Consider the following 22,485-nt stretch of genomic DNA (forward strand, 5'->3'; position numbering starts at 1 on the left):
ATTTGGACCACAGGATCAAAGGCTCTTATTTGACCAGATTTCTGTTTATGAGAGAGAGCCCTGGTATCCCCAAACAATAGAGTAAGAATTCAACCAATTATAATTACAACCAGAGGATCGAAGCAGTTAATATCATGGACATGGTTCTACTTTTCTTATATTTCTCATACATAAAATGACAAATATAGATATACCTTGGATTTAAAATCGTACAAGGAAATTGTACTACTATATTTGGGATGTCAGATTGTTTTCTATTGATCAGTGTTTCTGGGATTCAGAGAAGTAAGGGAGAGAGATCAATCTCAGCTTCAAGGGCTAAGACTGAGTTTCTGCAGATGGTTTTAAGTATTTTTCTGAATGATAATAGTTATTCTATTATAAAAAGTGCCCTGGGGATAAAAATATATGTTTATAAAAAATAAAAAATTTTAAAAAAAAGTGATATTCTTAAAGATAGTCCAAAAAAAGAAAATTTGGTGAATTCTTTCTCCAACTTGTACCCCAAGGATAATTTAGCTCTGCATTGCCTGTCAGGCTCCCATAAATGCTAGAATCTTGGGACATAACTGTTTCCAGGGAGTTCTTCCTTAGCTTGTTCCATGGTTAGAGTCAGAGGACTCAAACAAGAACTTTTCTTTCAAGATGCTGCTGAAAGGAAAAAGCAGGTAGAAGATTTCAAAGGAAAGAGATATATTCATTCAAGACTGTTTTAAAAATTCCGAGATATCCAGCCATTCTGACTTTTAACTGTTCTTAAAGTTTGTAGGAATCCAAATCACTTGAAGAGCTTTATGAATAAATATCCTGGGCTCCACCCAAAACCTAGAGTCAGCAATTAAGGGGTGTCTCAAAATTCATTTCTGCTTTGTGAAGTTGCAGTGAGCAAACTTCTTTTCCATGGGCTAACTATGGAACAGAGCAATCAAGTGAGTTTTTAAAACTGATGGCTACTCTCTCCTGCTTTTTTCCCATGAACACATATCTATTTCTTCAGTTTTGTTGATGTAATCCAGGGAAAGGAGAAACCAGTATCAGTTGGTGTAGTCAAAGGTTTTATTAATTATGGCAGTTCTAGTTAGTTTAATTCAAGAATTGAATTTCAAAAGATAAAAAAAATAGGGTAATATTTGGATCTTTGCAATGATTATTATCTGAGACCTGCTCTTTGTAGAAATCTAGATCTAAAGTGGGAGGAGAGATCATTGAGTCTGTAGCTCTGGATTTGAACTACAATGAAGCAGAAGATTTTTATAGTAAATACAAATTGAAATTATTGGCACAGACAGCTGGGAGTTAGGAGAGAGAAATGCCCAAGATTATTAAGTTTTTGTTTGTTTGTTTGTTTTGTTTGATTTGGTTTAGTTACCACTGCCCTCTGTGGTGGAGAGAATCCTTCAGGAGCTCCCCAAATACAGCTAACTTTTGGAACGCCATGAAGTAACCCAGTTTTCTAATGATAGTTGAGTTTCTTTATTTAGGAAAGCTCAAGGATTGTCTTACAGTTTCTTTATTCTTTTGGGTTTTGGATTCCACATATGTGAAAATTGATTCATTTATTAGTTTCTTTCAAAAAATTTTCTTTATATCTACTTAGCACAGAAAATGAGATGAGTTGAAGATTGATATTGGTTACATAGTTATTCTTTGCTACGATTGATGTCTTTGTTATTTTAGAGCTCCTCCCCCAAATAATGAGTAAATACAAATCAAAAGTAAAACTTACAAGGATTCACAGAATTAGGAAATCTGGACTGCCTTTACTTACTTTTATGAGATGTATACATTTGAACATAAAATGAATTTTATACAAAATTTTTGTTCTTCTCAGTGTATGTTCTTTAACCAACACTATATTTGCATGATATTTGTAAGATAGAAGAAATTGATTAACTGCTTTAAAAAAAGGGAAATGATATAATATATTTCCAGAACACTCTGTCATGGCCTGTGGGTTGTAGAACATCAAGCTTGCTTTTACAATGGAAACTTCATTTCCTGTATCAAAAAAAAAAAAAAAATTAGACCACAGTACAATGATTCCAGGGAAAGGCTTATAAAAAAGTAGATGTTTTCCTAAGTGACTTTTAGTGATCTTGTAAGAAAATATAAAGTAAGAAATAAACACTTTTTAAAATCACAAATGCATTTTTAAAATTTTCATATGTTTTACTAATAATGTATTCCAGTGTATACAGGAGGTTAACAATCATGTACTTGTACTTCTTCATATACTTACACAGAGGGTAAATAAGGAAATGAGTTGGTTGAACAAATAGATAACATCCATCTACATTAAATATGTGGTACCTGTGATAATCCCACTGAATGATTTCCACTTTCCTTATCCCTTAAATAAAGTACGAGATCATTTCACCTTAGTATATTCTGGAGTACTTTGGTTCACCCAGTTGCCTCCCCTGGTACCCATTTGTCACTCGTTTGACTCACCTCATCATATAATCAGTGACTGTCATGCACACATCTCCTTGGGGATTAAAGTTTGCAGTAGTTCGAGCCTCCCGATATTTCAGACACCAGGATAGCAGCATTAACAGCATGGAGGCAAGATAATTGTGGGAAAACGTGGAGAGCCAGAGATAGGGAGAAATGTCTATGTTGAAAGAATAGATGAGTTTAGGGGACTTAGTCAAAGGGACAGCAACCGAAGGAGTAAGAAGATGCATGGAGTGACCAGTGCTAAAGAAGGGGACATGAAGCCCTTAACCATATTTGATATAACAATATCAACCTGTCCACAGCAACACCCTCACTTTGGCACTTGGTATTTCTTTATTGCACCCAGGAATTGCCTGCAGGCGCATTCCTTTTCTGGAACAAGTAGTCAGGTAAAGGGTTCCTCAGGTTAAATTGTCATCAGACTTGTCTTACCAAATTACATCCTCCTTTGGCTTTCATGGTTCCCAAACAGCTTTCAAAATGAGAGTACTGTCAGGCTGGGCTCTACGAACTAAGGTACACATACCTCCCGAGTTTTCAAGGTTTCAGGGGAAAATCGAGCATGGCATCAATGGAAGCTAAACATTAATTAAATTACAGATTTATTCATTAAATTACAGATTTATTAATTTATAGAATAAATGTTGATACATAATATTGTATAATAAAAATACTTATGGGATATGGGATAAAATGCATAAATTTTAAGACAGAACAGAAAACTTTAAAACATTTTAGAAAATAAAATTTAAATTGAGATGTTTAAAGGCTAAAACTAAAGAAAGAACTGGAAGAAGAATAATAAATGTAAAACAAAATACACCATAAAGTAAAACCTAAATAAGAGGACAATAAGACTTAAATAAGAAGGCAAAAAGAATATTAAAAAAATATTAAAAGCAAGCAAATGGTATTAGTCCTTATCAGAAATTGTTTGTTTTGCTATTATTTAACATTTCTTTTTTCACTGATAATATATCTATTTTGTTAAAGGCAGTTTTGTATCTTCATTTTTTTCTGTGTATGATACTTTTGTTTTCAGATTACATTTTACCCATTTTCTCAATATCTAATTTAAGAATTATACTTTTATCTCTCCCTTTTCATTGATTAATTTTGTATTTTCACATTATCTTGTTTATTTAATTTCATTTTTGAAATGTTGCTGGTATGTAGAGGAACAAATGACTGTATCTAGCTGTGTTGCTAAATTTACTTATTAATTATAATAGTTTGAAGATTCTTTTGAATTTTCTATGTCAATAAAATTGCCTCCAATTTTATACAGTTTCCCCCTCCAAAAGGTTCCCCCTCCAAAATTCTTGGGGTTTACATTTTTTTTTTCCAAACCTTAGTGGACTGACCATTACCTCAGATGCAATTTTGGAAAAAATGGCAAGTGCAAACATACTCTGTATGATGGCAATTCTTTGACATTGTTTTTGAAATTTGTTCTATGGTTCAAACATACAGTCAGATTGGGAGTCAATATATTATGCATATTTGAGAAAAATGCAAATATTGAAGGAAGTGGTCTGAATATCCAAAGACAAATTTCCTAAGTTTGTAGTTCAAGTTTTCTGTGTCTTTACACTTTTATATTTGCTTGGTTTATCAGTTACCAAAAGAGACATACTGAATCTTCCAACTATAATTTTGTCTATTTTTTCTCTTTTAGAATTTTGTCATTTCTCACTTATTTATATTGAGACTAGATTGTAATATCCATACAGACTTATAATTATCATATCTTCCTTATAGATTGAATATTTTACCACCATGAAATATACTTCTTTATATTTATTAAAGATTCTTGGCTTAAAGCTTACTTTGGCTGAAAGTAATATAGATGTGCTAGTTTTCTTTTGCTTGGGGTTTGTATTTTTTCCTTCAAAATCTGATTACCATTATGCTCATTAAAAAAAATTTAGGTTGGCACATTATGTATTTTATTTAGGATACTTAGCTCCTTAATTTAAATGTAATCAATTATATTTGAGTTCAAATTTACTATCTTACTATTTGTTTTCCACCACCACTTCTATTTCTGTTTCCTTCCTTTTCTTCCTCTTCTCATTCTTCTCTTTCTACTCCATCTTCTTTGAGTCAAGTACTTTGTGTTATTTATTTTTTCCATTTAATTAGTTGTTGGTTATACATTCTTCTATATTCTTTTAATAGTTACTCAGAGACTATTAAAATTATCAGAGTATAATAAAATTGGTATTTTATTGCTTTCTACACAATGCAAAAGTCTTACATCATTCTAACTCTTTTAACTGTCTTCCAGCTTTTAGGCTGTTTGTCCTACATCTTCATTCTAAATATAGTTTAAATCACACAGATCTAATAACATTGCTATACAGACAACATGTTGATTTAGACTTACCCACACCTTTAACATTTCTATTGCTTTTAGGTCCCTTCTACATTGAACCAAGCTTTCACTTGGGTACATTTTTCTTTTGCATAAAGAGTTGACTTTTGTCTTTACTTTAGAGGAGTTCTACTATAGACAGATTTTCTTATTTATTTTTCAGGGTTTTTTTTATTTTTTGAGTGTTTTTTTTGTTTTTTGGGTTTTTTTGCAGCACATAGAATTTTAAGCAGTTATTTTCTTTAATCCTTTTGAGGATAGAATTCTATTTTCTTCTGGCTGATATCCTGTCTGTTGAAAAGATAGCTTTCAGTATCATTGTTGCTCATTTGAAAATAATAGCCATTTCTCTTTGGCTGCCTTAAAGATTTCTTGTCTTTGATTTTCAGAAGTTCAATTATGCTGCACATGTTATAATTAATCAATCTATCTATCCATCCATCCTAGCCATCTTCCATCCATCCATCCTAGAATATGTAGAGATTCTTGACTCTGCAGTTTGATATATTTCATCATTTTGATTTTTTTTTTCATTTTGAAAAATTTTTGATCACTGTATCTTTATACATTGCTCCTGCCATTATTCTCTGTCTAGTCTCCTTCTGGGACTTCAGTTGTTCACTTACTAAAACTACGTGTCTCACAGGTTTCTCATGCTGTTTTCTTATTTGTTTCATATTTTTTACTTTGCTTTAATCTGAATGCTTTCTACTGACCTACCTAATGATTTGTCATTCTTCTCTTTTGCTGTATGTAATCTGCCATTAAATCTATTTGTTTCTAAAAAATCAGCTATTGCATCTGATTAATTTGAAATATGTTTATATATTTGATGGATTTTGTAATAGATGCCAGTATCAGGGAGAAATTCTCCATCTTTTCATCTATTTTTCCGAGCATTTTAATTATACTTAAAGACCTTCTCTGATAACTTCAGTATCTTGATCACCTGTGCATCTATTTTTATTGCCTTTCTTTTATCTTGGCTGTTATCATTTTGTCTTGTCTCTTGGCATTCCTAAAACATTTGATTGAAGGTTGAATAATATGGATGAAAAACATGAGGGGTTTGGCTGCTGTTTCATTCTTCCGGGGAGGATTTACTTTACTATCTCATAGGCAGTTGGAATGCAGGAATGGAATGCTGGACTGCAAGTGAGGCAGTTTTGTGAGATCTACTTGAATTTCTTCTTACTCCTATGATACTATCAGGAGTCTCACCTGGAAATCTTGGCTGTTTATCAGGAGGAGACTCCCCTCTTCCCTGGTGGGCCCTGAACTCCAATTTTTGTTTCTCTAGTTTTATGATTTTTGCAAGAGCTCTGCTCATCTTTCCAGACTCCTAGGCACGACTCCCTTCATGTGTTTTGTTTCTCTGTGGAATAATTTCTCTTCAAGTCCTGCCTGCTTCGATAGCCCTGAACTCCAAGTTTTGACTCCTCAGCCTTGGGAAACTGCCAATAGCTCGTCTTAGGTTCCGACGTTGGAAGTCTCTTTCGACTTTCCTGTTTTCAACTTAAAAAAAAAAAAAATCACCAAACGTCTCAAGTGGAAAAGTGCTACAGAACATAATGTTTACCTCAATGTGTTGTTTCTCTCCTCCCTGGAACTCTAGTTTGACAGGTTCTATCTCCTTTGGTATCTCACTGATGCCTTCCAATAGATGTTTTTGTGTTTTTGTCTAACTTTTCTAATTGTTCTGGGTGGGCGTTTTGGTCATCCCCAGATATTCTACCAAATTGGAATTGGAAATCTTTATTACATATTTCTATATTTAGTTTTAAAATTTCCATTTGGTTCTTCTTTTCTTTTTTTTAAGTTTAATGAAATACTTCTTTATTATATGAGATATTGGTTCTTTTTCTTAAGAAATCTTTATTCTCATTTTAATTAATTAATTAATTTTTTTAAAAGATTTTATTTATTTCTTTGACAGAGTGAGATCACAAGTAGGCAGAGAGGCAGGCAGAGAGAGAGAGAGAGAGGAGGAAGCAAGCTCCCTGCCAAGCAGAGAGCCCAATGTGGGACTCAATCCCAGGACCCTGAGATCATGACCTGAGCCGAAGGCAGAGGTTTAACCCACTGAGCCACACAGGCGCCCTAATTAATTAATTTTTTTAAGATTTTATTTATTTGAGAGAAGCATAGAAAGAGAGAGAGAGAGAGAGAGAACGCAAATGGGGCTGAGGGTGGGGAAGAGGCAGAGGGAGAAGCAGAACACTGCTGAGCAGGGAGCCCAATGTGGGGCTCAATCCCAAGACCCTGGGATCATGACCTGAACCCAAGGCAGACACTCAACCGACTGAGCCACCCAGGCACCCCCATTTGGTTCTTCTTTGTATCTTCTATTTCTTAGCTGAAAGTTTCTATTTCTTTTTCATTTTTTTCTGAGAGTGATTGTAATTATCCGTAGAAGCTTTTTTAACAATAGCTGCTTTAAAATCCTGGTCAAATAATTCCAGTGTCTATGCCATCTTAGTATTGTGTCTGTTGGATGTGTCCTCTCATTCAGCTTGAGATTTTCCTAGTTCTTGGTGTAAGAAGTTATCTTTTATTATATTTAGATTATGTTGATCAATCATGCCAGGCTAGACTTCTGCACGTGAAGCGCACAGTCTCTGCAGACACGTACCCTCCACGAGGGGGAGCCGTGTCATTACCGCTGGGTTATGGTGGTCCTCTCTGCTCACACAGCCCTGATGTCCGCTACCAAAATGACAGGATAAGGAAGGCACAATTTTTTCTGGGGTGTGTCTGGTGTTGTCCAAAAGGTTATGCCCTACATGGCCACTCCCTTCCAGTTCCTTTGGCTAAAGAGGCCGGCCAAGTGTTTTATTTTGTTGTATTTGTTTGCTCATGGTTTTTTTTTTTTTTTTTTTTCTTTAAAGATTTTATTTATCTATTTGACAGAGATTACAAGTAGGCAGAGAGGCAGGCAGAGAGAGAGGAGGAAGCAGGCTCCCCATGGAGCAGAGAGCCTGATGCGGGGCTCGATCCCAGGACCCTGGGATCATGACCTGAGCTGAAGGCAGAGGCTTTAAACCACTGGTTTGCTTATGGTTTTTGCCTGTACTTGCTGTTCATTCCAGCCTGCAAAATTCTCTAGTGCCCAGGATGGGATACAGAAGAGACAGAAAAAGCCCCCAAGATTTGCCAGGTCATTCCTTGAATCCCTAGGTCCCTATAAACGCTCCCTTCTTTTTTTCACCTTTTAGAAACTTCTGATCATTATTTCATGTATTTCGTCCAGGGTTTTTAGTTGTAAGAGTCAGAGAGGAATAGGGTGAAATGTCTACTCCATCTTATCTAGAACTAGAAATCCTCATTATCTTTTAAAATTTATCTTCCATTTAAACATTATTTTACAACCTTTTTGTTTTCTAGCTTCATGCGGTATGCAGTTCTTACAGCAATCACACTACTGAGCAGAAGGAGCAACCAGGACAAGGTACGACACAAATGACAGATTCTGGCATCTCAGCTCATGCCCAGAGAATTGCACTCTGGTGATCAGAGTTTATTTGTTTTATAAAATAAAGTTCACTGTCCTTCTTTTTCTGAATATAAAATAAATCTCTGTTCACTAGGGTAAATTTTTAAAATTCCTGTTGTTTCATTTAAAACTGCTTTAAAATTGCTCCAGATCCCAACTTGCAGGCATACAAAATTATTTTTTGTTTTGGTATATTTCATTACATTATTTCTTAAATTATTAAATAATTTTCTTTTCATTGTAATATGTAATGTCTCAATAGCTTTCTCATTCAAAATAGACAACCACAACACATTTCTAGACTTCACATCATTCTTTAGCTACCACCTATCTCTTACTTTACCTGCCAGACAGTTTGTCAAAACACTTTAGTCTCCTCCACTTCATCATGTGACACTTCACAAGCTGTGGCTGCCTTGTGCTCTTCATACAACCCTGACTCTGACCTCCACAGGGTCACTGATGACCTCTATATTTCTAGAGGCAAAAGGCAATTTCTGGACCTTTACCTTGCTTGACCTCTGACCAGCAGTTGATTACTATTTGACATTTCCTCCTTCTCTTCCTTTTATTTGAAACAAAAGCAACATTTCTATTTTTTCCCAGATGACTTTAAAAAATTTTTTTCTATAATTAAAAATTTTTTTTATAAACATATAATGTATTATTAGTCCCAGGGGTACAGGTCTGTGAATCACACAGACTTGTTACACACACTTCACAGCACTCACCATAACACATACCCTCCCCAATGTCCATAACCCAACCACCCTCTCCCTATCCCCCTCCCCCCCGCAACCCTCAGTTTGTTTTGTGAGATTAAGAGTCTCTTATGGTTTGTCTCCCTCCTGATCCCATCTTGTTTCCTTTATTCTTTTCCTACCCCAAAAACCCCCCATGTTACATCTCCACGTCCTCATATCAGAGAGATCATATGATAGTTGTCTTTTTCCGATTGACTTATTTTGCTAAGCCTAATACCCTCTAGTTCCATCCACGTCATCACAAATGGCAAGATTTCATTTCTTTTGATGGCTGCATAGTATTCATTGTATAAATATATACCACCTCTTCTTTATCTATTCATCTGTTGATGGACATCTAGGTTCTTTCCATAGTTTGGCTATTGTGGACATTGCTGCTATAAACATTTGGGTGCATGTGCCCCTTCGGATCACTATGTTTGTATCTTCAGGATAAATACCCAGTAATGCAATTGTTGGGTCATGAGGTAGCTCTATTTTCACCTTTTTGAGGAACCTCCATGCTGTTTTCCAGAGTGGTTGCACCAGCTTGCATTCCCACCAGCAGTGTAGGAGGGTTCCCCTTTCTCTGCATCCTCGCCGGCATCTGTCATTTCCTGACTTGTTAATTTTAGCCATTCTGACTGGTGTGAGGTGGTATCTCATTGTGGTTTTGATTTGTATTTCCCTGATGCTGAGTGATGTGGAGCACTTTTTCATGTGTGTGTTGGCCATCTGGATGTCTTCTTTGCAGAAATGTCTGGTCATGTCCTCTGCCTATTTCTTGATTGAATTATTTGTGCTTTGGGTGTTGAGTTTGATATGTTCTTTATAGATTTTGGATACTAGCCCTTTATCTGATACGTCATTTGTAAATATCTTCTCCCATTCTGTTAGTTGTCTTTTGGTTTTGTTAATTGTTTCCTTTGCTGTACAAAAGTTTTTGATCTTGATGAAGTCCCAATAATTCATTTTTGCCCTTGCTTCCCTTGCCTTTGGCAATGTTCCTAGGAAGAAGTTGCTGCCACTGAGGTCAAAGAGGTTGCTGCCTGTGTTTTCCTCAATGATTTTGATGGATTCCTTTTTCACATTGAGGTCCTTCATCCAGATGACTTTTTTTTTTTTTTAAGATTTTATATATTTATTTATTTATTTGAGAGAGAGAGAGAATGAACATTGGGGGTGGAGAAGAGGGAGAAGGAGAAGCAGACTCCCTGCTAAGCAGGGAGCCCAATGGAGGCCTCAACGCTAGGACCCCGGGATTATGACCTGAGCTGAAGGCATATGCTTAACCAACTAAACCACCCAGATGTCCCCCCAGATGACTTTTTTAATCTTTCTTTTTCTCTTCTTACTATATCAGAAACACAAAATCATAGAAAACCTTCAAATCATGCTTAAGGAAACCCGAAATTTGCTTTTCTTATCAATTTTCAGTGTAGTTCTCCAGAGCAGGGCATGGTTAGATTACTGTTTATAATTTCACCAAGTAAAAGCTTTATATTTGACATGATAATATTTTCATACACTTAAAAATACATTTATAATTCATAGTAATCTTTTTATTGCCCTTTAACAAGCCCTCTTCAAACAATGCTAACCCATGTCTTAAGAGAGTAAAAGAAAAAAGAGAATTAAAAAATCATTCCCCAGTTTTCTGAGTTTCAAATAGACTCATGTTAAAACTCATGTTAGAGCATGTGGGTTACTTTGCCTTCACCTCTGGTCATGATCCTGGGGTCCCGTGCTCATGCCCCACATTGGGCTCCCTGCTCAGCAGGGAGTCTGCTTTTCCCTCTCCCTCTGACCCTTCCCCCTACTCATGCTCTCACTTGAGCATGCTCTCTCTCTCTCTCAAATGAATAAATAAAATGTCTTTAAAAAAAAAACTTACATTAGAGAAATAGTTTCAAAAAGAAAGATTTTGAGTTTTGAATTCATGCTTTTTGAGTTATATACTCTTTCAGTGTTTGCTGTTTCACCCAAATGGTGTGCCATCTATATAATTCTGCAATTCAGAAACCCAGACGTCACCTGAGCACCTCATCCCCATATTCCACTCACTAGAGTCCTATCAGTCGTATTTTTTAAACATTGCTAGGTTATGCTAGTTTTGTCTTCACTTCCATCACCCTAGTCTAAACTACTAGCATCTCCCCTCTGGACTTCTTACTATTATAGATAGTATTCTCATATATCTTCACCCCAAACATATCACACCCATCTGTGTGGCTCATCTCAAAATGCCTTCCACATGTGCAGCTAGAATATCCTTGTATAGGACAAATATTATCTTATCGTCTCCTTTCAAACTCTTCAGAAGTTTTTGATTGCTTTAATGGAGGGGGAGAAAAGCACAAATCATGATTTACAAAGCCCCACATGTTATGCCTCCATTTTAAGCCTCCAGCTTCCTTCTTCATTCCCAACTCCTCAGGTGTAGCTTTAAGCCAGACTGGCTTCTCAGTTCACTCCCTTCTAGTATGATCAGTACCCATTCACACTGACAGAATCTACTTCCTGTGCTTTTGTCAAATGTTTATTCTTACATAATTTATTTTCTCTGATTTTTTATTATATATTCTGATGTTTTTTTAATTTTTTAATTTCCCAAATCCTCTTATTGCTTTGTTACTTTCTTAAATGATTTCCTGTAATTTGTAAATGTAAAATCATATTGTTCTTAAATAATAATAATTGTGTTTCCTACTTTACAGTATTGATTCTGCTTGCTTTTTCCCCTCTTGTTAAATTTCATTGGTTAATACTCCTCACAATACTCTGTCGTAGTGGAGAGAGCAGGCATTTATTCTGATTTTCTAAGGGTTGTGTCATCAGCCATCATTCTCACTTTTGATTTTTATCTCTCTTCCAGAAGTCACCCCAATTCCTAGTAGCTTTTTTATTCCATGCTAGTTTCACTTCATATGTATTCCCCCTTACTTGAGTGGATCTCTTTTCTTTGATGTAAGAAAAAGATAACATTTAAATATTATGTATTTTTACTTAAAGTTCTATAAAACTCCTTTAATAGTTGAATATATTCAATATGGATAATGACAGTAATCAACAGTTGATTGCTGTTTATTCAAATGCTTTCTTTATATTAAAATCTCTCTGTAATAAGCACTTTTCTACTTCAAAGTCTGTGTGCATTTTAGATGATTTCTTCTTAGGATAAATTCTTAGAAATTAAGTTCGGTATCAAATATATGACACTTTCAAAAAGGCTACTGACAAGAATGCCCAAAATGATAAATATAGCCAATTGCTTCCTGGAAATTTTCTACTAACTAATAATTCCATTAAAATGGGCTTAATTTTCAAGTTTTCCTGCAGTAAACGAGGCAAATAGTCCTAGGCTGCTAGGTCAATCTGGCTGCTTATACGCAGTGACAGTTTTGCACGTCCTCCCCTGCCCCTCTTCACCATTCATCCTGGTGCAGACAGCTCAGGCATGATGGGGATACCAGGCTTGACTTAGGAAAGCTATAGACACAGAAGAGCTAGCTGACTCCCAGTACAGTAATAACAATATCGGTGTTACTATTTCTATTCCTATTTGCTTTTGGCACAAATGACAGCCAGTTCTGGAAAAGCTGAGCCTGTTTTCCACTGCCAACATGTTTTACTAATGATCACTGCAAAAATGCCAGCCGTAGCTACAGAGGGGAAGATTTTTCCGATTCTCTTGCCTTTGGGGACAGAAAGGGGAAAAAAGTACTAAATGAATGTGAATTGGAAGCTAGTTACTTAGACATTCTTCCTTCTCTGGGTTTATACCTTCTCCCAAATTTCCTGTGCTGTACTGCTCACGATAAAATTTCCCTATTTGCTCTCTACCCAGGTTTTTCTGCTTAAACTGTGGATTACATCCTCATTACATTCAGAAATGGCGTGGGCTGTATCATTATATTCATATGAAAATAGGAGAGAAGTGCCAGCTTCCCTTCTCCTAAACCATTCTGCTTGCTTGCATTCTTTGATATTTCTCAAAGGTTTGCCGGGAGAATCGGTGCCTCAGACAGTCTGCATTTCATGTTCTCTATTCTCTGGAAGTGGCTCTGATTGGGACCACACTTAGGGAGCACAAATGCTGTTGGAATTAATATCCAGACCCAAGCTCAGCCAGTGACAAGGCAACGGCCTCTCTCGGAGCATTCTGTGAATGGAAGTGAGGAGGTTAATTGCACTCCGCAATCCCTAAGGCCACCTGGCCACGGTGTTCACATCTATTTCTGCCATGGCCCTGTCAGGTTGATTACATAGTTAAAGCCAAGACTCTTTTGCATAGGTTTCTAGAGCAGTTCAGCTGCTGAGCTGCCTGGAAGTATTAATAACCTGGAATCAGAGTGACAGGAGAGTTCCATGCCCAAGTCCTCTACTGGGAGTTCCCGCCAATGTCTGTTTGTCTTTGAAAGAGCAACTAGAAAATGTGAAATTTGCTCATGCCATTTCTTCTTCAATAATAAATATGCGTAGTGCTCAGTGAGGGCTACTCTTTTCTGGAGGCCGTACACAAATGATCTTCAATTCTCACGGCCTTGCTAGATAGCTGTTTTGGTTTTTGTTTTTTAGGTGAGGACAGCACAGCTCCGAGGCTTTAGGGGTTCCACAAGGCCACTGCATGAAAACTGACAGAACTAAGATCTGCTTCAGGATTGCCCGACATCATAGGTGGGCTTTTCCTCCCAGGAAACACTTTCTCACACTCTTCATTAGCAGCTTTGTGAGAGGAGCGAGTATGGTCTGCCCAGTATTAATAAACAACACATAGAGGGAAGCACAGTGAGCAAGAGTTTGGGCCATGGTGAAAGGCAGCTGAATACGTTAGCCCCGGCAAAGAGACATGGTATTTAAATTTAACCAGAGATTTTAACATGAGAGAAGTTTGTTATACTTAAAGCCTGTTATTAGTACTTCACAGCAAAGATCTAAACTGTTCCTCTTCCTCATTGGCTCAGCAGTTTTAACACCGCTCTCATTCTGTTCCACACTGGGAACAATTTGGGGCCCTCCTCAGATTGTGCCAATCAGATTATGGTGTTCCTCCATTTACAAACCTTCAACGATTTTTCATTCCGAACTCCTTAAAGTGGCAAACTGGATTCTTACTTTTCACTGCTCCCCTCTATTTCCCCATCCCATCTTTTTTTCTCCGTATGAATTATCTGGAGTTCCTTGAGCAAAGCTTCCTTGCCTGTGTCTCTATGACGCTGTATAAACTGTTGTTCCTGACAGGAATGTCCACCCTCAGTGAATTCATCCTGCACTTGCACTTCTGTTGTCCATAATACAGTAACTTAAGAGTCACCTACTCTCAGAAGCCCTCCCTGACCGATCATCCTGACTGAGCAGCACATAGTATGCTGAGGTGTGATTTGGTTTACTTGACCCCTCTTGGTCTAGATTATGGAGTCCTTGGGAATGTGTACTGCTGAAGAGCATGTATTAGACTGTTAATGAACACCAAAGAATCAGGCAAAGGTTGAGTGATCTAATACCTAGATTCTTATTTTCCTTTGTTCAGTGATCTAATACCTAGATTCTTATTTTCCTTTGTTCAAAGAGGTAAAAATCTTCTGGATTCCCACTTTTCCTAAAAGGGATAATAATTAATTTTGAATCAGTTCAACTTTATTTATTGAGCTTTTACTGCCTGGTCTTCTTGGAGTCCTATTTCTCCAGGGTAAATAAAATAGTATTGGTTATCTAAAAAATGGGGCTTCAGTAGACAAGGTTACAAGCTAAAGTTTTTGAAACAAGAATTTGCTTCAAATAATGTGAAACATGCACTGTATGCCAAATTGACCATATTCAGCAGTTTATAAAATAAACGAGAGCCCTGATTTAGTTTGTAAACTGATATTTGCTGTGAAACCAGGTGCAGGGAGTGAATGCTAATGTCCTCTGGAGGAGTTAAACAATGAAAGTCAAATATCTGCTTAAAATGTATCTTCATATAAAACAAAGCTTTGAAAGCAATATGGTTTAGTTGGCTTCAGATATGTTCTTTTAAAATTCTTTTCTTCTATATGAGATTAGAGAAAATAAACTTTAGGATTGATTTAATAAAAAAAATTCAATTGAGCCTGAAATTAGCATATACATAATTCAAAATGCCTTATCATGGGCAATAGTCTTATGTTCTGTCATAGATTTAGCTTCAGTGATTTGAAAACATATGTGCCACTGTTGGGGCACATAGGTGGTTCAGTTGGTTAAACGTCTGCCTTTGGCTCAGGTCATGATGCCAGGGTCCTGGCATCGAGTCCCATGTCAGGCTCCTTGATCAGTGGGGAGCCTGCTTCTCCTTCTATCTCTGCACTTCACCCTGCTCTTGCTCTGTCTGTCCATCTCTCTCTCTCTCAAATAAATAAAATCTTAAAAAAAAATAAAAAATAAGTAAAAACATGGGTGCCACTTTATTATTTTATACATTAATGTCAAATAAAAGTGGTTGAGTCACAGGATTGGACTCCAAGGAGGAAGTCTGGGTTTTGAGTGCATACTGAGTGGTACACAAACGGAATGTGGTGTATACTCCACAAGTAAAGATAATGACAAGAATAAAGTGTTTCTTACACATTTATGGAGACTTTATTCACTCTTCTAATTCATAATATCCTCTTTTTTAGGAGAGTACTCTAACTCCTTAACGCAGAAAGGAATTAAGATATATATATTTTTTTCATTTTCAGAATAAATTTTCAAATGTTAAAAAACTAAAATAAATATCTATGGATTGTTTTACAGGTATTTCACATTTGTGCATTAAGAAAATTTAAAAAAAACAAATCATGAGAAAGAACAAAACTGGAAGTATCACAGTTCCAGATTTCAAGCTATATACTACAAAGCTGTTACAATCAAAACAGTAGGTACTGGCACAAAGATAGATACATAGACCAATGGGAAAGAATGAGAGCCCAGAAATAAACCCACACTTGTTTGGTCAATTAATCTTCAACAGAGGCAAGAAAATCAATGGGGAAAAGATAATCTCTACAACAAATGGTGCTGGAAAAGGGGGACAGCTACATGCAAAAGAATGAGACTGGACCACTTTCTTTCACCACACAGGAAGACAAACTCAAAATAGATTAAGAACCTAAATGTGAGACCTGAAACCACAAAACTCCAGAAGAAGACAAGCAATAATCTCTTGGACATTGGCAAAAGAGATATTTTTCTAGATATATCTCCTCAGGTAATGGAAACAAAAGCAAAAATAAACTATTGGGACTGCATCAAATTGAAAAGCTTTTTCACAGTGAAGGAAACCATCAACAAAACAATAAGGCAACCTACGGAATTGGAGAAGATATTCGCAAATGATATATTGATTAGAGGTTAGTATCCAAAATGTATAAAAAACTTATACCAAAACCACAAATAATCTGATTAAAAAATGGACAGAGGACCCAAACAGATATTTTTATAAAGAAGATAGACAGATGGCCAATAGACACATGAAAAGATGTTCCATATCACTAATCATCAAGGAAATGTAAATAAAAATTACATTTGCCCCAATGATATATCTCCTTGTGCTTGTCAGAATGGCTAGAATCAAAAAGACAAGAAATAACAAGTATCGATGAGGATGTGGAGAAAAACGAACCCTCATGCATTGTTGGTGGGAATGCAAATTTATACAGCCACAGTGGAAAACAATTTGGAGGTTCCTTGAAAAATTAAAAATAGAATTACTATATGATCCAGTAATTCCACTACTGGGTATTTACCTAAAGAAAAGGAAAACACAAAATCAAAATGCTATATGAACCCCTATGTTTATTTGCAGCATTATTTACAAATGCAAAGATGTGAAATGCAAGTGCCCATCAATAGATGAATGGGTAATGAAGATGAAGATGAGGTATTTACACACACACACACACACACACACACAGCCATAAAAAAGAATGAGATCTTGCCATCTGCAATGACATGGATGAACCTAGAAGTTATAATGCTAAGTAAAATAAGTCAGACAGAGAAAGACAAACACCTTATGATTTCACTCATATGTGGAGTTTAAGAAACAACACAAATGAACAGACAGAATAAAGAGACAAAAAACAGACTCAAATACAGAGGATGAGCTAGTGGTTGGTGGAGGGTGGTTGGGTGGGTGAATGGGTGACTGAAGTGAAGGGAATTAAGAGTGCACTTACTGTGTGGAACATTGAGTACTATATAGAATTGTTGAATCATTACATTGCACACCGGAAACTAATATAACACTATGTTAATTAGACTCAAATCTAAAAAAATCAGGAAGAGTAAACCATAAAAAATTAAAAAGCAAACAACAATAACAACAAAATAAGTAGAGTTGGTCAGTGTGATCAAAGAATAAGCAAACTTTACTATAGTTAAAGAGTTTCTTTCTAAATGGTAACTCATGTTTCTCAGCCTTTTTAAAACCACTGGCTCACTCAACTAGGAAGATTTTATAGAACTTAACTTTCTGCAGTTTGTACTGAGTTCAAGCTCACATTATTTATTTCCCAATCATAACAGTATATTATTAGATATGCTTTTGCAAATTGCATATTACTCTCACCCTACCTATCTTGAAAATCATGTCAGTTTTTATATACATAGACATTTACCCACCACATAGCCAGTCACCAGACTTCAAAAGATATGCTTTAAATGGGAAGCACTTTGATGAGGTCAGCTTCTACCCAGAGTCACGATGCAGTCCTTGTCAAACAGTTTATTAAGGGAAGGGAAACCCCATCCTTCAGTAGGGGTTGCATGGAATGACTGCCAGCCAGGGAAGAACTCATGATCCATGAGCACACTTACTCAAAGGAAACAAAACATAAATAGAAAAATGGGAAAGCACTCATTTTACAATTGTCATTTCAGCCTTTTCCTTGAACTTCAAGAATTTTGCTTTGTCTCTATACATGCTTATATAAAAATCCTATGTCCATATAAACCTTCATTTCTAAATATCATAAAACTATTGTTATAATTTTAAAAATAAAATATTAAAAAAAACCTTGATACTCTATACTTAGTTACATGGTGTAACTTCATTATGCCAAGATAGCTAAGGATTGCCTGATTAAAGATTTGAAATTTGAGGAATGCCTGGGTGGCCCAGTTGGTCGAGTATGTCTGTCTTTGGCCCAGGTCACGATCTCAGAGTCCTGCGATAGAGCCCAGCAAGCCCATCATGGAGCCCGGCATCTGAACTCTGCATTTGACTCCCTGCTCGGGGGGGGCAGTTTGCTTCTCCCTCTCCCTATGCTCACCCCCAACTCGTGCTTGCTTACTCTCTCTCTCTCAAATAAATAAAATCTTTAAAAAAAAAATTACAACTTTGAAATTTGTAAAGATGAATATTTTAGCCTTTTCCCTCTTTGGGGTCTTTTAATTTGGTAATCTGTTTACTGTTTCATTAGGTGAACGATGTAATCAGAGACCCATAGTAGCTATAGAAATTACCAAGTTTAATGATTCAGGAATTCCCCTGAAGTGAAAATAATAACTAAACTGAATAATCTAAATTGATTAGTTTTACTTGTATCATAACAGCTCTTTGGACCATAAGATTAAACTTATCACTTCAGTATTTTCCATTAATTCATTTCATGTATATCCCAGTATCCAAAAGCAATTCTGCAAATGCAGTTTACCATTTTTTTAAACTGGTTTTGTCTTTGTCTTTTGAAGGAGTTTTATCTTTTATAATGCAAAATCATTATGTAAACCTTGTAACAAAATCAAGAATTATTTCCTTTATGAAGGCCATCTCTCTGATTCCTGAATTACACACCGAAGCACTGTGCTAATTGTACTGACGTCTGTCAGGGAGTCCACCTGGGCCATCATATCAAGAACACAGTTGTTGGGCATTGTGAAGGATATGAATGTGTGAGGCAGAAAATCTGTGCTCAGAGAGCTTACAATCTGTGATTTTTGAGAAGACAACATATAAAATAATTATTTTTGAAAAATATGTGGCAGGTTGGGGTGATTAAAATATAAAATGCAATTTATACCTTCAAAAGTATATCATCAGGGGCGCCTGGGTGGCTCAGTGGGTTAAAGCCTCTGCCTTCGGCTCAGGTCATGATCCCAGGGTTCTGGGATCGAGCCCCACATCAGGCTCTCTGCTCAGCAGGGAGCCTGCTTCCTCCTCTCTCACTCTCTGCCTGCCTCTCTGCCTACTTGTGATCTCGCTCTCTGTCAAATAAATAAATAAAATCTTATTAAAAAAAAAAGTATATCATCATTCAAAGGACCATTTTGGCAAACTATCCATTAAGTGTGTTACTACTGCCTCAGCATAATAATTTTAGAATGCTATCATTTGGATTTACTTTCCTAGTGAGTTACAAACCACATAAAAATACCTGTTTCTTGGTATTTCTTAGCACTTTTTCTTAAACATGAAGATACGATTGGCTAGTTTGATTGACTTAACTTTTACTTGTCTTGAAATTATATTTCTCACCCTGAAAATGTTAAAATTATACACATATACCCAACCATCTGAGCACAATTCCAATAAAGGCATTACCAATATAGAGTTATCTTATCATAAATGTATGATTTTTTAAGGTGAAACATTTGAAAAAAAGAATACTAATGACTTCTAGTATATCTGTTTAATACATACTTACAGTATTTATGTTAATGTGTATATATATTTATATAATGTGTGCATACTTGTATGATAAAGTAGGTACATATTGTACATAGGTACAAATAAGATTCCATAGAAATGGGACTTGGATAATGGAAGGAAGGGACAGGGTATGTCTGATAGAGAAAAAAAAAGCAAGAAATAAAAAAGAAAATAGTGGAAGGAACTAAATGAAGCATCCTATCACAAGAAAGAGAGCAGTGAGCCCTTCAAAAGATGATTGGAAAGTGGTGGTGACACATTTGATACAGAGGATAAAAGGATGGGGAAAAATATCAAACAACTGAAAGTTTTCTAGCTTGGATTATTATGCCCATAACAGAATGAGAGGTGTTGACTCCAAAGTAAAAATAGTGAGTTTTGTATTTAGAAACATTGCATAACATAATTTGGAAGCTATAAAAAAACTTAGTTATTATCTAGTTGGAGCTCTCTCTGTCTTTCTCTCTCTCTCTCTTTCTCTCTTTTTTCATTAAACAAATAGGGAAGATATTTGACCAAAAACATAAAGCCAGCCAAGAGCGACAGAAGCCAACCCTTGAAATAGGAGTATACCTTTCAGAAGAGAGGAGACATTCTAGTAGTGGAAGTGGTGATTTGGGGTAAAATAAAAAGTTGAATGGGAGAAGTTTATTCGTTGGTGAAGGCAGCAACTCAGAGTGTCAGAACTTTCAGAGGTTAGGAAATTGAACAGCTAGGGAGAGCAGAGGCCCAGAACACTGCCATACCCCCTAGAGAAGAAGGTGGAAACCATGGACTCAAATCAGGAACTTTCTTATTTTAAAGTTAAAAAAAAAAAGATAAAAAATTAAAAAAAATATATATATATACACACATCCATAATAACAAATAAAATAAAAAACACTGAAACAATAATAATTCTATAATATTAAGGAAATTGAATTTATAATTTTTTAAACTCCCAACAGAGAAATCTCTGGGCCCAGATGGTTCCACAAGGTGAATTCTACCAAATGTTTAAAAAGTAATTAAAGTCAATTCTATACAATCTCTTTCAGAAAACAGAGGAGAAGAGAACACTTCCCAACTCTTCTTTTAAAGCTAACATTACTCTAAATAAAACCAAGACAAATGGTATAAAAAAAGAAAACTACAGATCAATGTCCCTTACAAATAGAAGTAAAAGTTCTTAAAATTTCTTAAAATTCTTAAAATATTAAAAGTAGAATTCAGCAATATATAATATATATTATATAATATTAATAAAATAGTTTCTAATAAGAATTATTCACCATAAACAAGAGGAATTTATCCCAGATATGGCAGATGGCTTCAGTACTCAAGAATTAACCAATCAGTGTAATCTGCCATATTAACAGAAGAAAAATCACACGATCATATCAATCAATCCAGTAAAAGCATTTGACAAAATTCAACACATATTCATGACAAAATTCTCAGTTAAACAAAGGCACAGAAAATTTCCTTATCTTGATGAGGAATATCTATTTAAAAAAGAAAAAAACCTATAGCTAACATTATACTTAACAGTGAGACAGGATGCTTTCACCCTAAAATTAGGAAGAAGGTAAGATGTTCATAGTACCACACTCATTCAACATAATACTGGAAGTTCTGACCACTGCAGTAAGGCAAAAAAATAAAAACAAAAAACATACAAACAAGAAAGGAAGAAATAAAATTTTTCTTATTGTTCTTATTTCAGATGGCATGATAATCTACACAGAGAACCACCAAGAATGTACAAAAAGCTTTTAAATTTTTATCATAAGCCTTAAAGTTCATATAGATATACAAAGGACCCAGAATAGTAGAAACAATCTTGAAAAAGAATAGTGTCCAAGGATTCACAATTTCCATTTCAAAACCTATTATAAAGCTATAGTAATCAAGCCAGTATGGTACTAACATAAATACAGAAATGAGGATTAGCAGAACAGAATTTAAAGTCCAGAAATAAACCTTTACATTTACAGCCAACTGATTTTCAAAACAAGTGTCAAGATAATCGAATGGGAAAAAAATAGTCTTTTCAACAAATGGTGCAGAAACAACTGAATATATGTGTGCAAAAGAATGAATTTGGATCCCTGCCTTCCCCTACCTCATCATAGATAAAAATAAACGAAAAATTTATCATAGCCCTAAATGTGAGAGATCAGGCTATGAGCTATTTGAGGAAAGCATAGGATTTGTGATCTTAGATTAGGCAATGGTTTCACAGACACTACCTCAATTTACAATGGCAAAAGAAAAAGTAGATATATTGGAATTCATCTAAATTAAAACAATTTGTGACTCAAATGATTCTATCAAGTATTTGAAAAGATAACCCGCAGAACTGGAGAAAATATTTGTAAGTCATATCTGTGGAGGGACTGATATTCAGAATATATAAAGAATTTTCACTATTCAACAATGAAATAGTAATAACCCAACTAAAAAATGGGCAAGGTGTTTGAATAGACTTCTCTCCAAACAAGATACTGTAGAAGCAAATGAGAAATTTCTTACTCTCATTAGTTTTTAGGGAAAAGCAAATAAAAGCCATAAGGAGATCCCACTTCACACTCCCTAAGAAAACTGTAATAAAAAAGATGGACCATACAAATATTGACAAGTATTTGGAGATATGGAATCCCCCATACATCATTTGTTGGAATGTAAACTGGTGGAGCCACTTTGGAAAATAATTTGGCAGTTCTTCAAAAATTGGAAAAGAGTTACCATAGACCCAGCACTTACACTTCTAGGTACA

General features: G+C 35.6%; 1 long non-coding RNA gene across 2 annotated transcripts in view; it reads left to right on the forward strand.

Moving 5' to 3' along the window:
- LOC116588829 overlaps nucleotides 1–15,923 on the forward strand; it is a 146,660-nt gene extending 130,737 nt beyond the window's left edge. For both annotated transcript variants that reach the window (XR_004285103.1, XR_004285102.1), the window contains exons 2-4: nucleotides 8,222–8,285; nucleotides 13,652–13,750; nucleotides 15,830–15,923. This is a non-coding gene — a long non-coding RNA (uncharacterized LOC116588829). The remainder of the gene's footprint in view (nucleotides 1–8,221; nucleotides 8,286–13,651; nucleotides 13,751–15,829) is intronic.
- The last annotated feature ends 6,562 nt before the right edge of the window (nucleotides 15,924–22,485 follow it).

This window comes from Mustela erminea, chromosome 4 (assembly GCF_009829155.1).
Source record: "Mustela erminea isolate mMusErm1 chromosome 4, mMusErm1.Pri, whole genome shotgun sequence".
Lineage (NCBI taxonomy): Eukaryota > Metazoa > Chordata > Mammalia > Carnivora > Mustelidae > Mustela > Mustela erminea.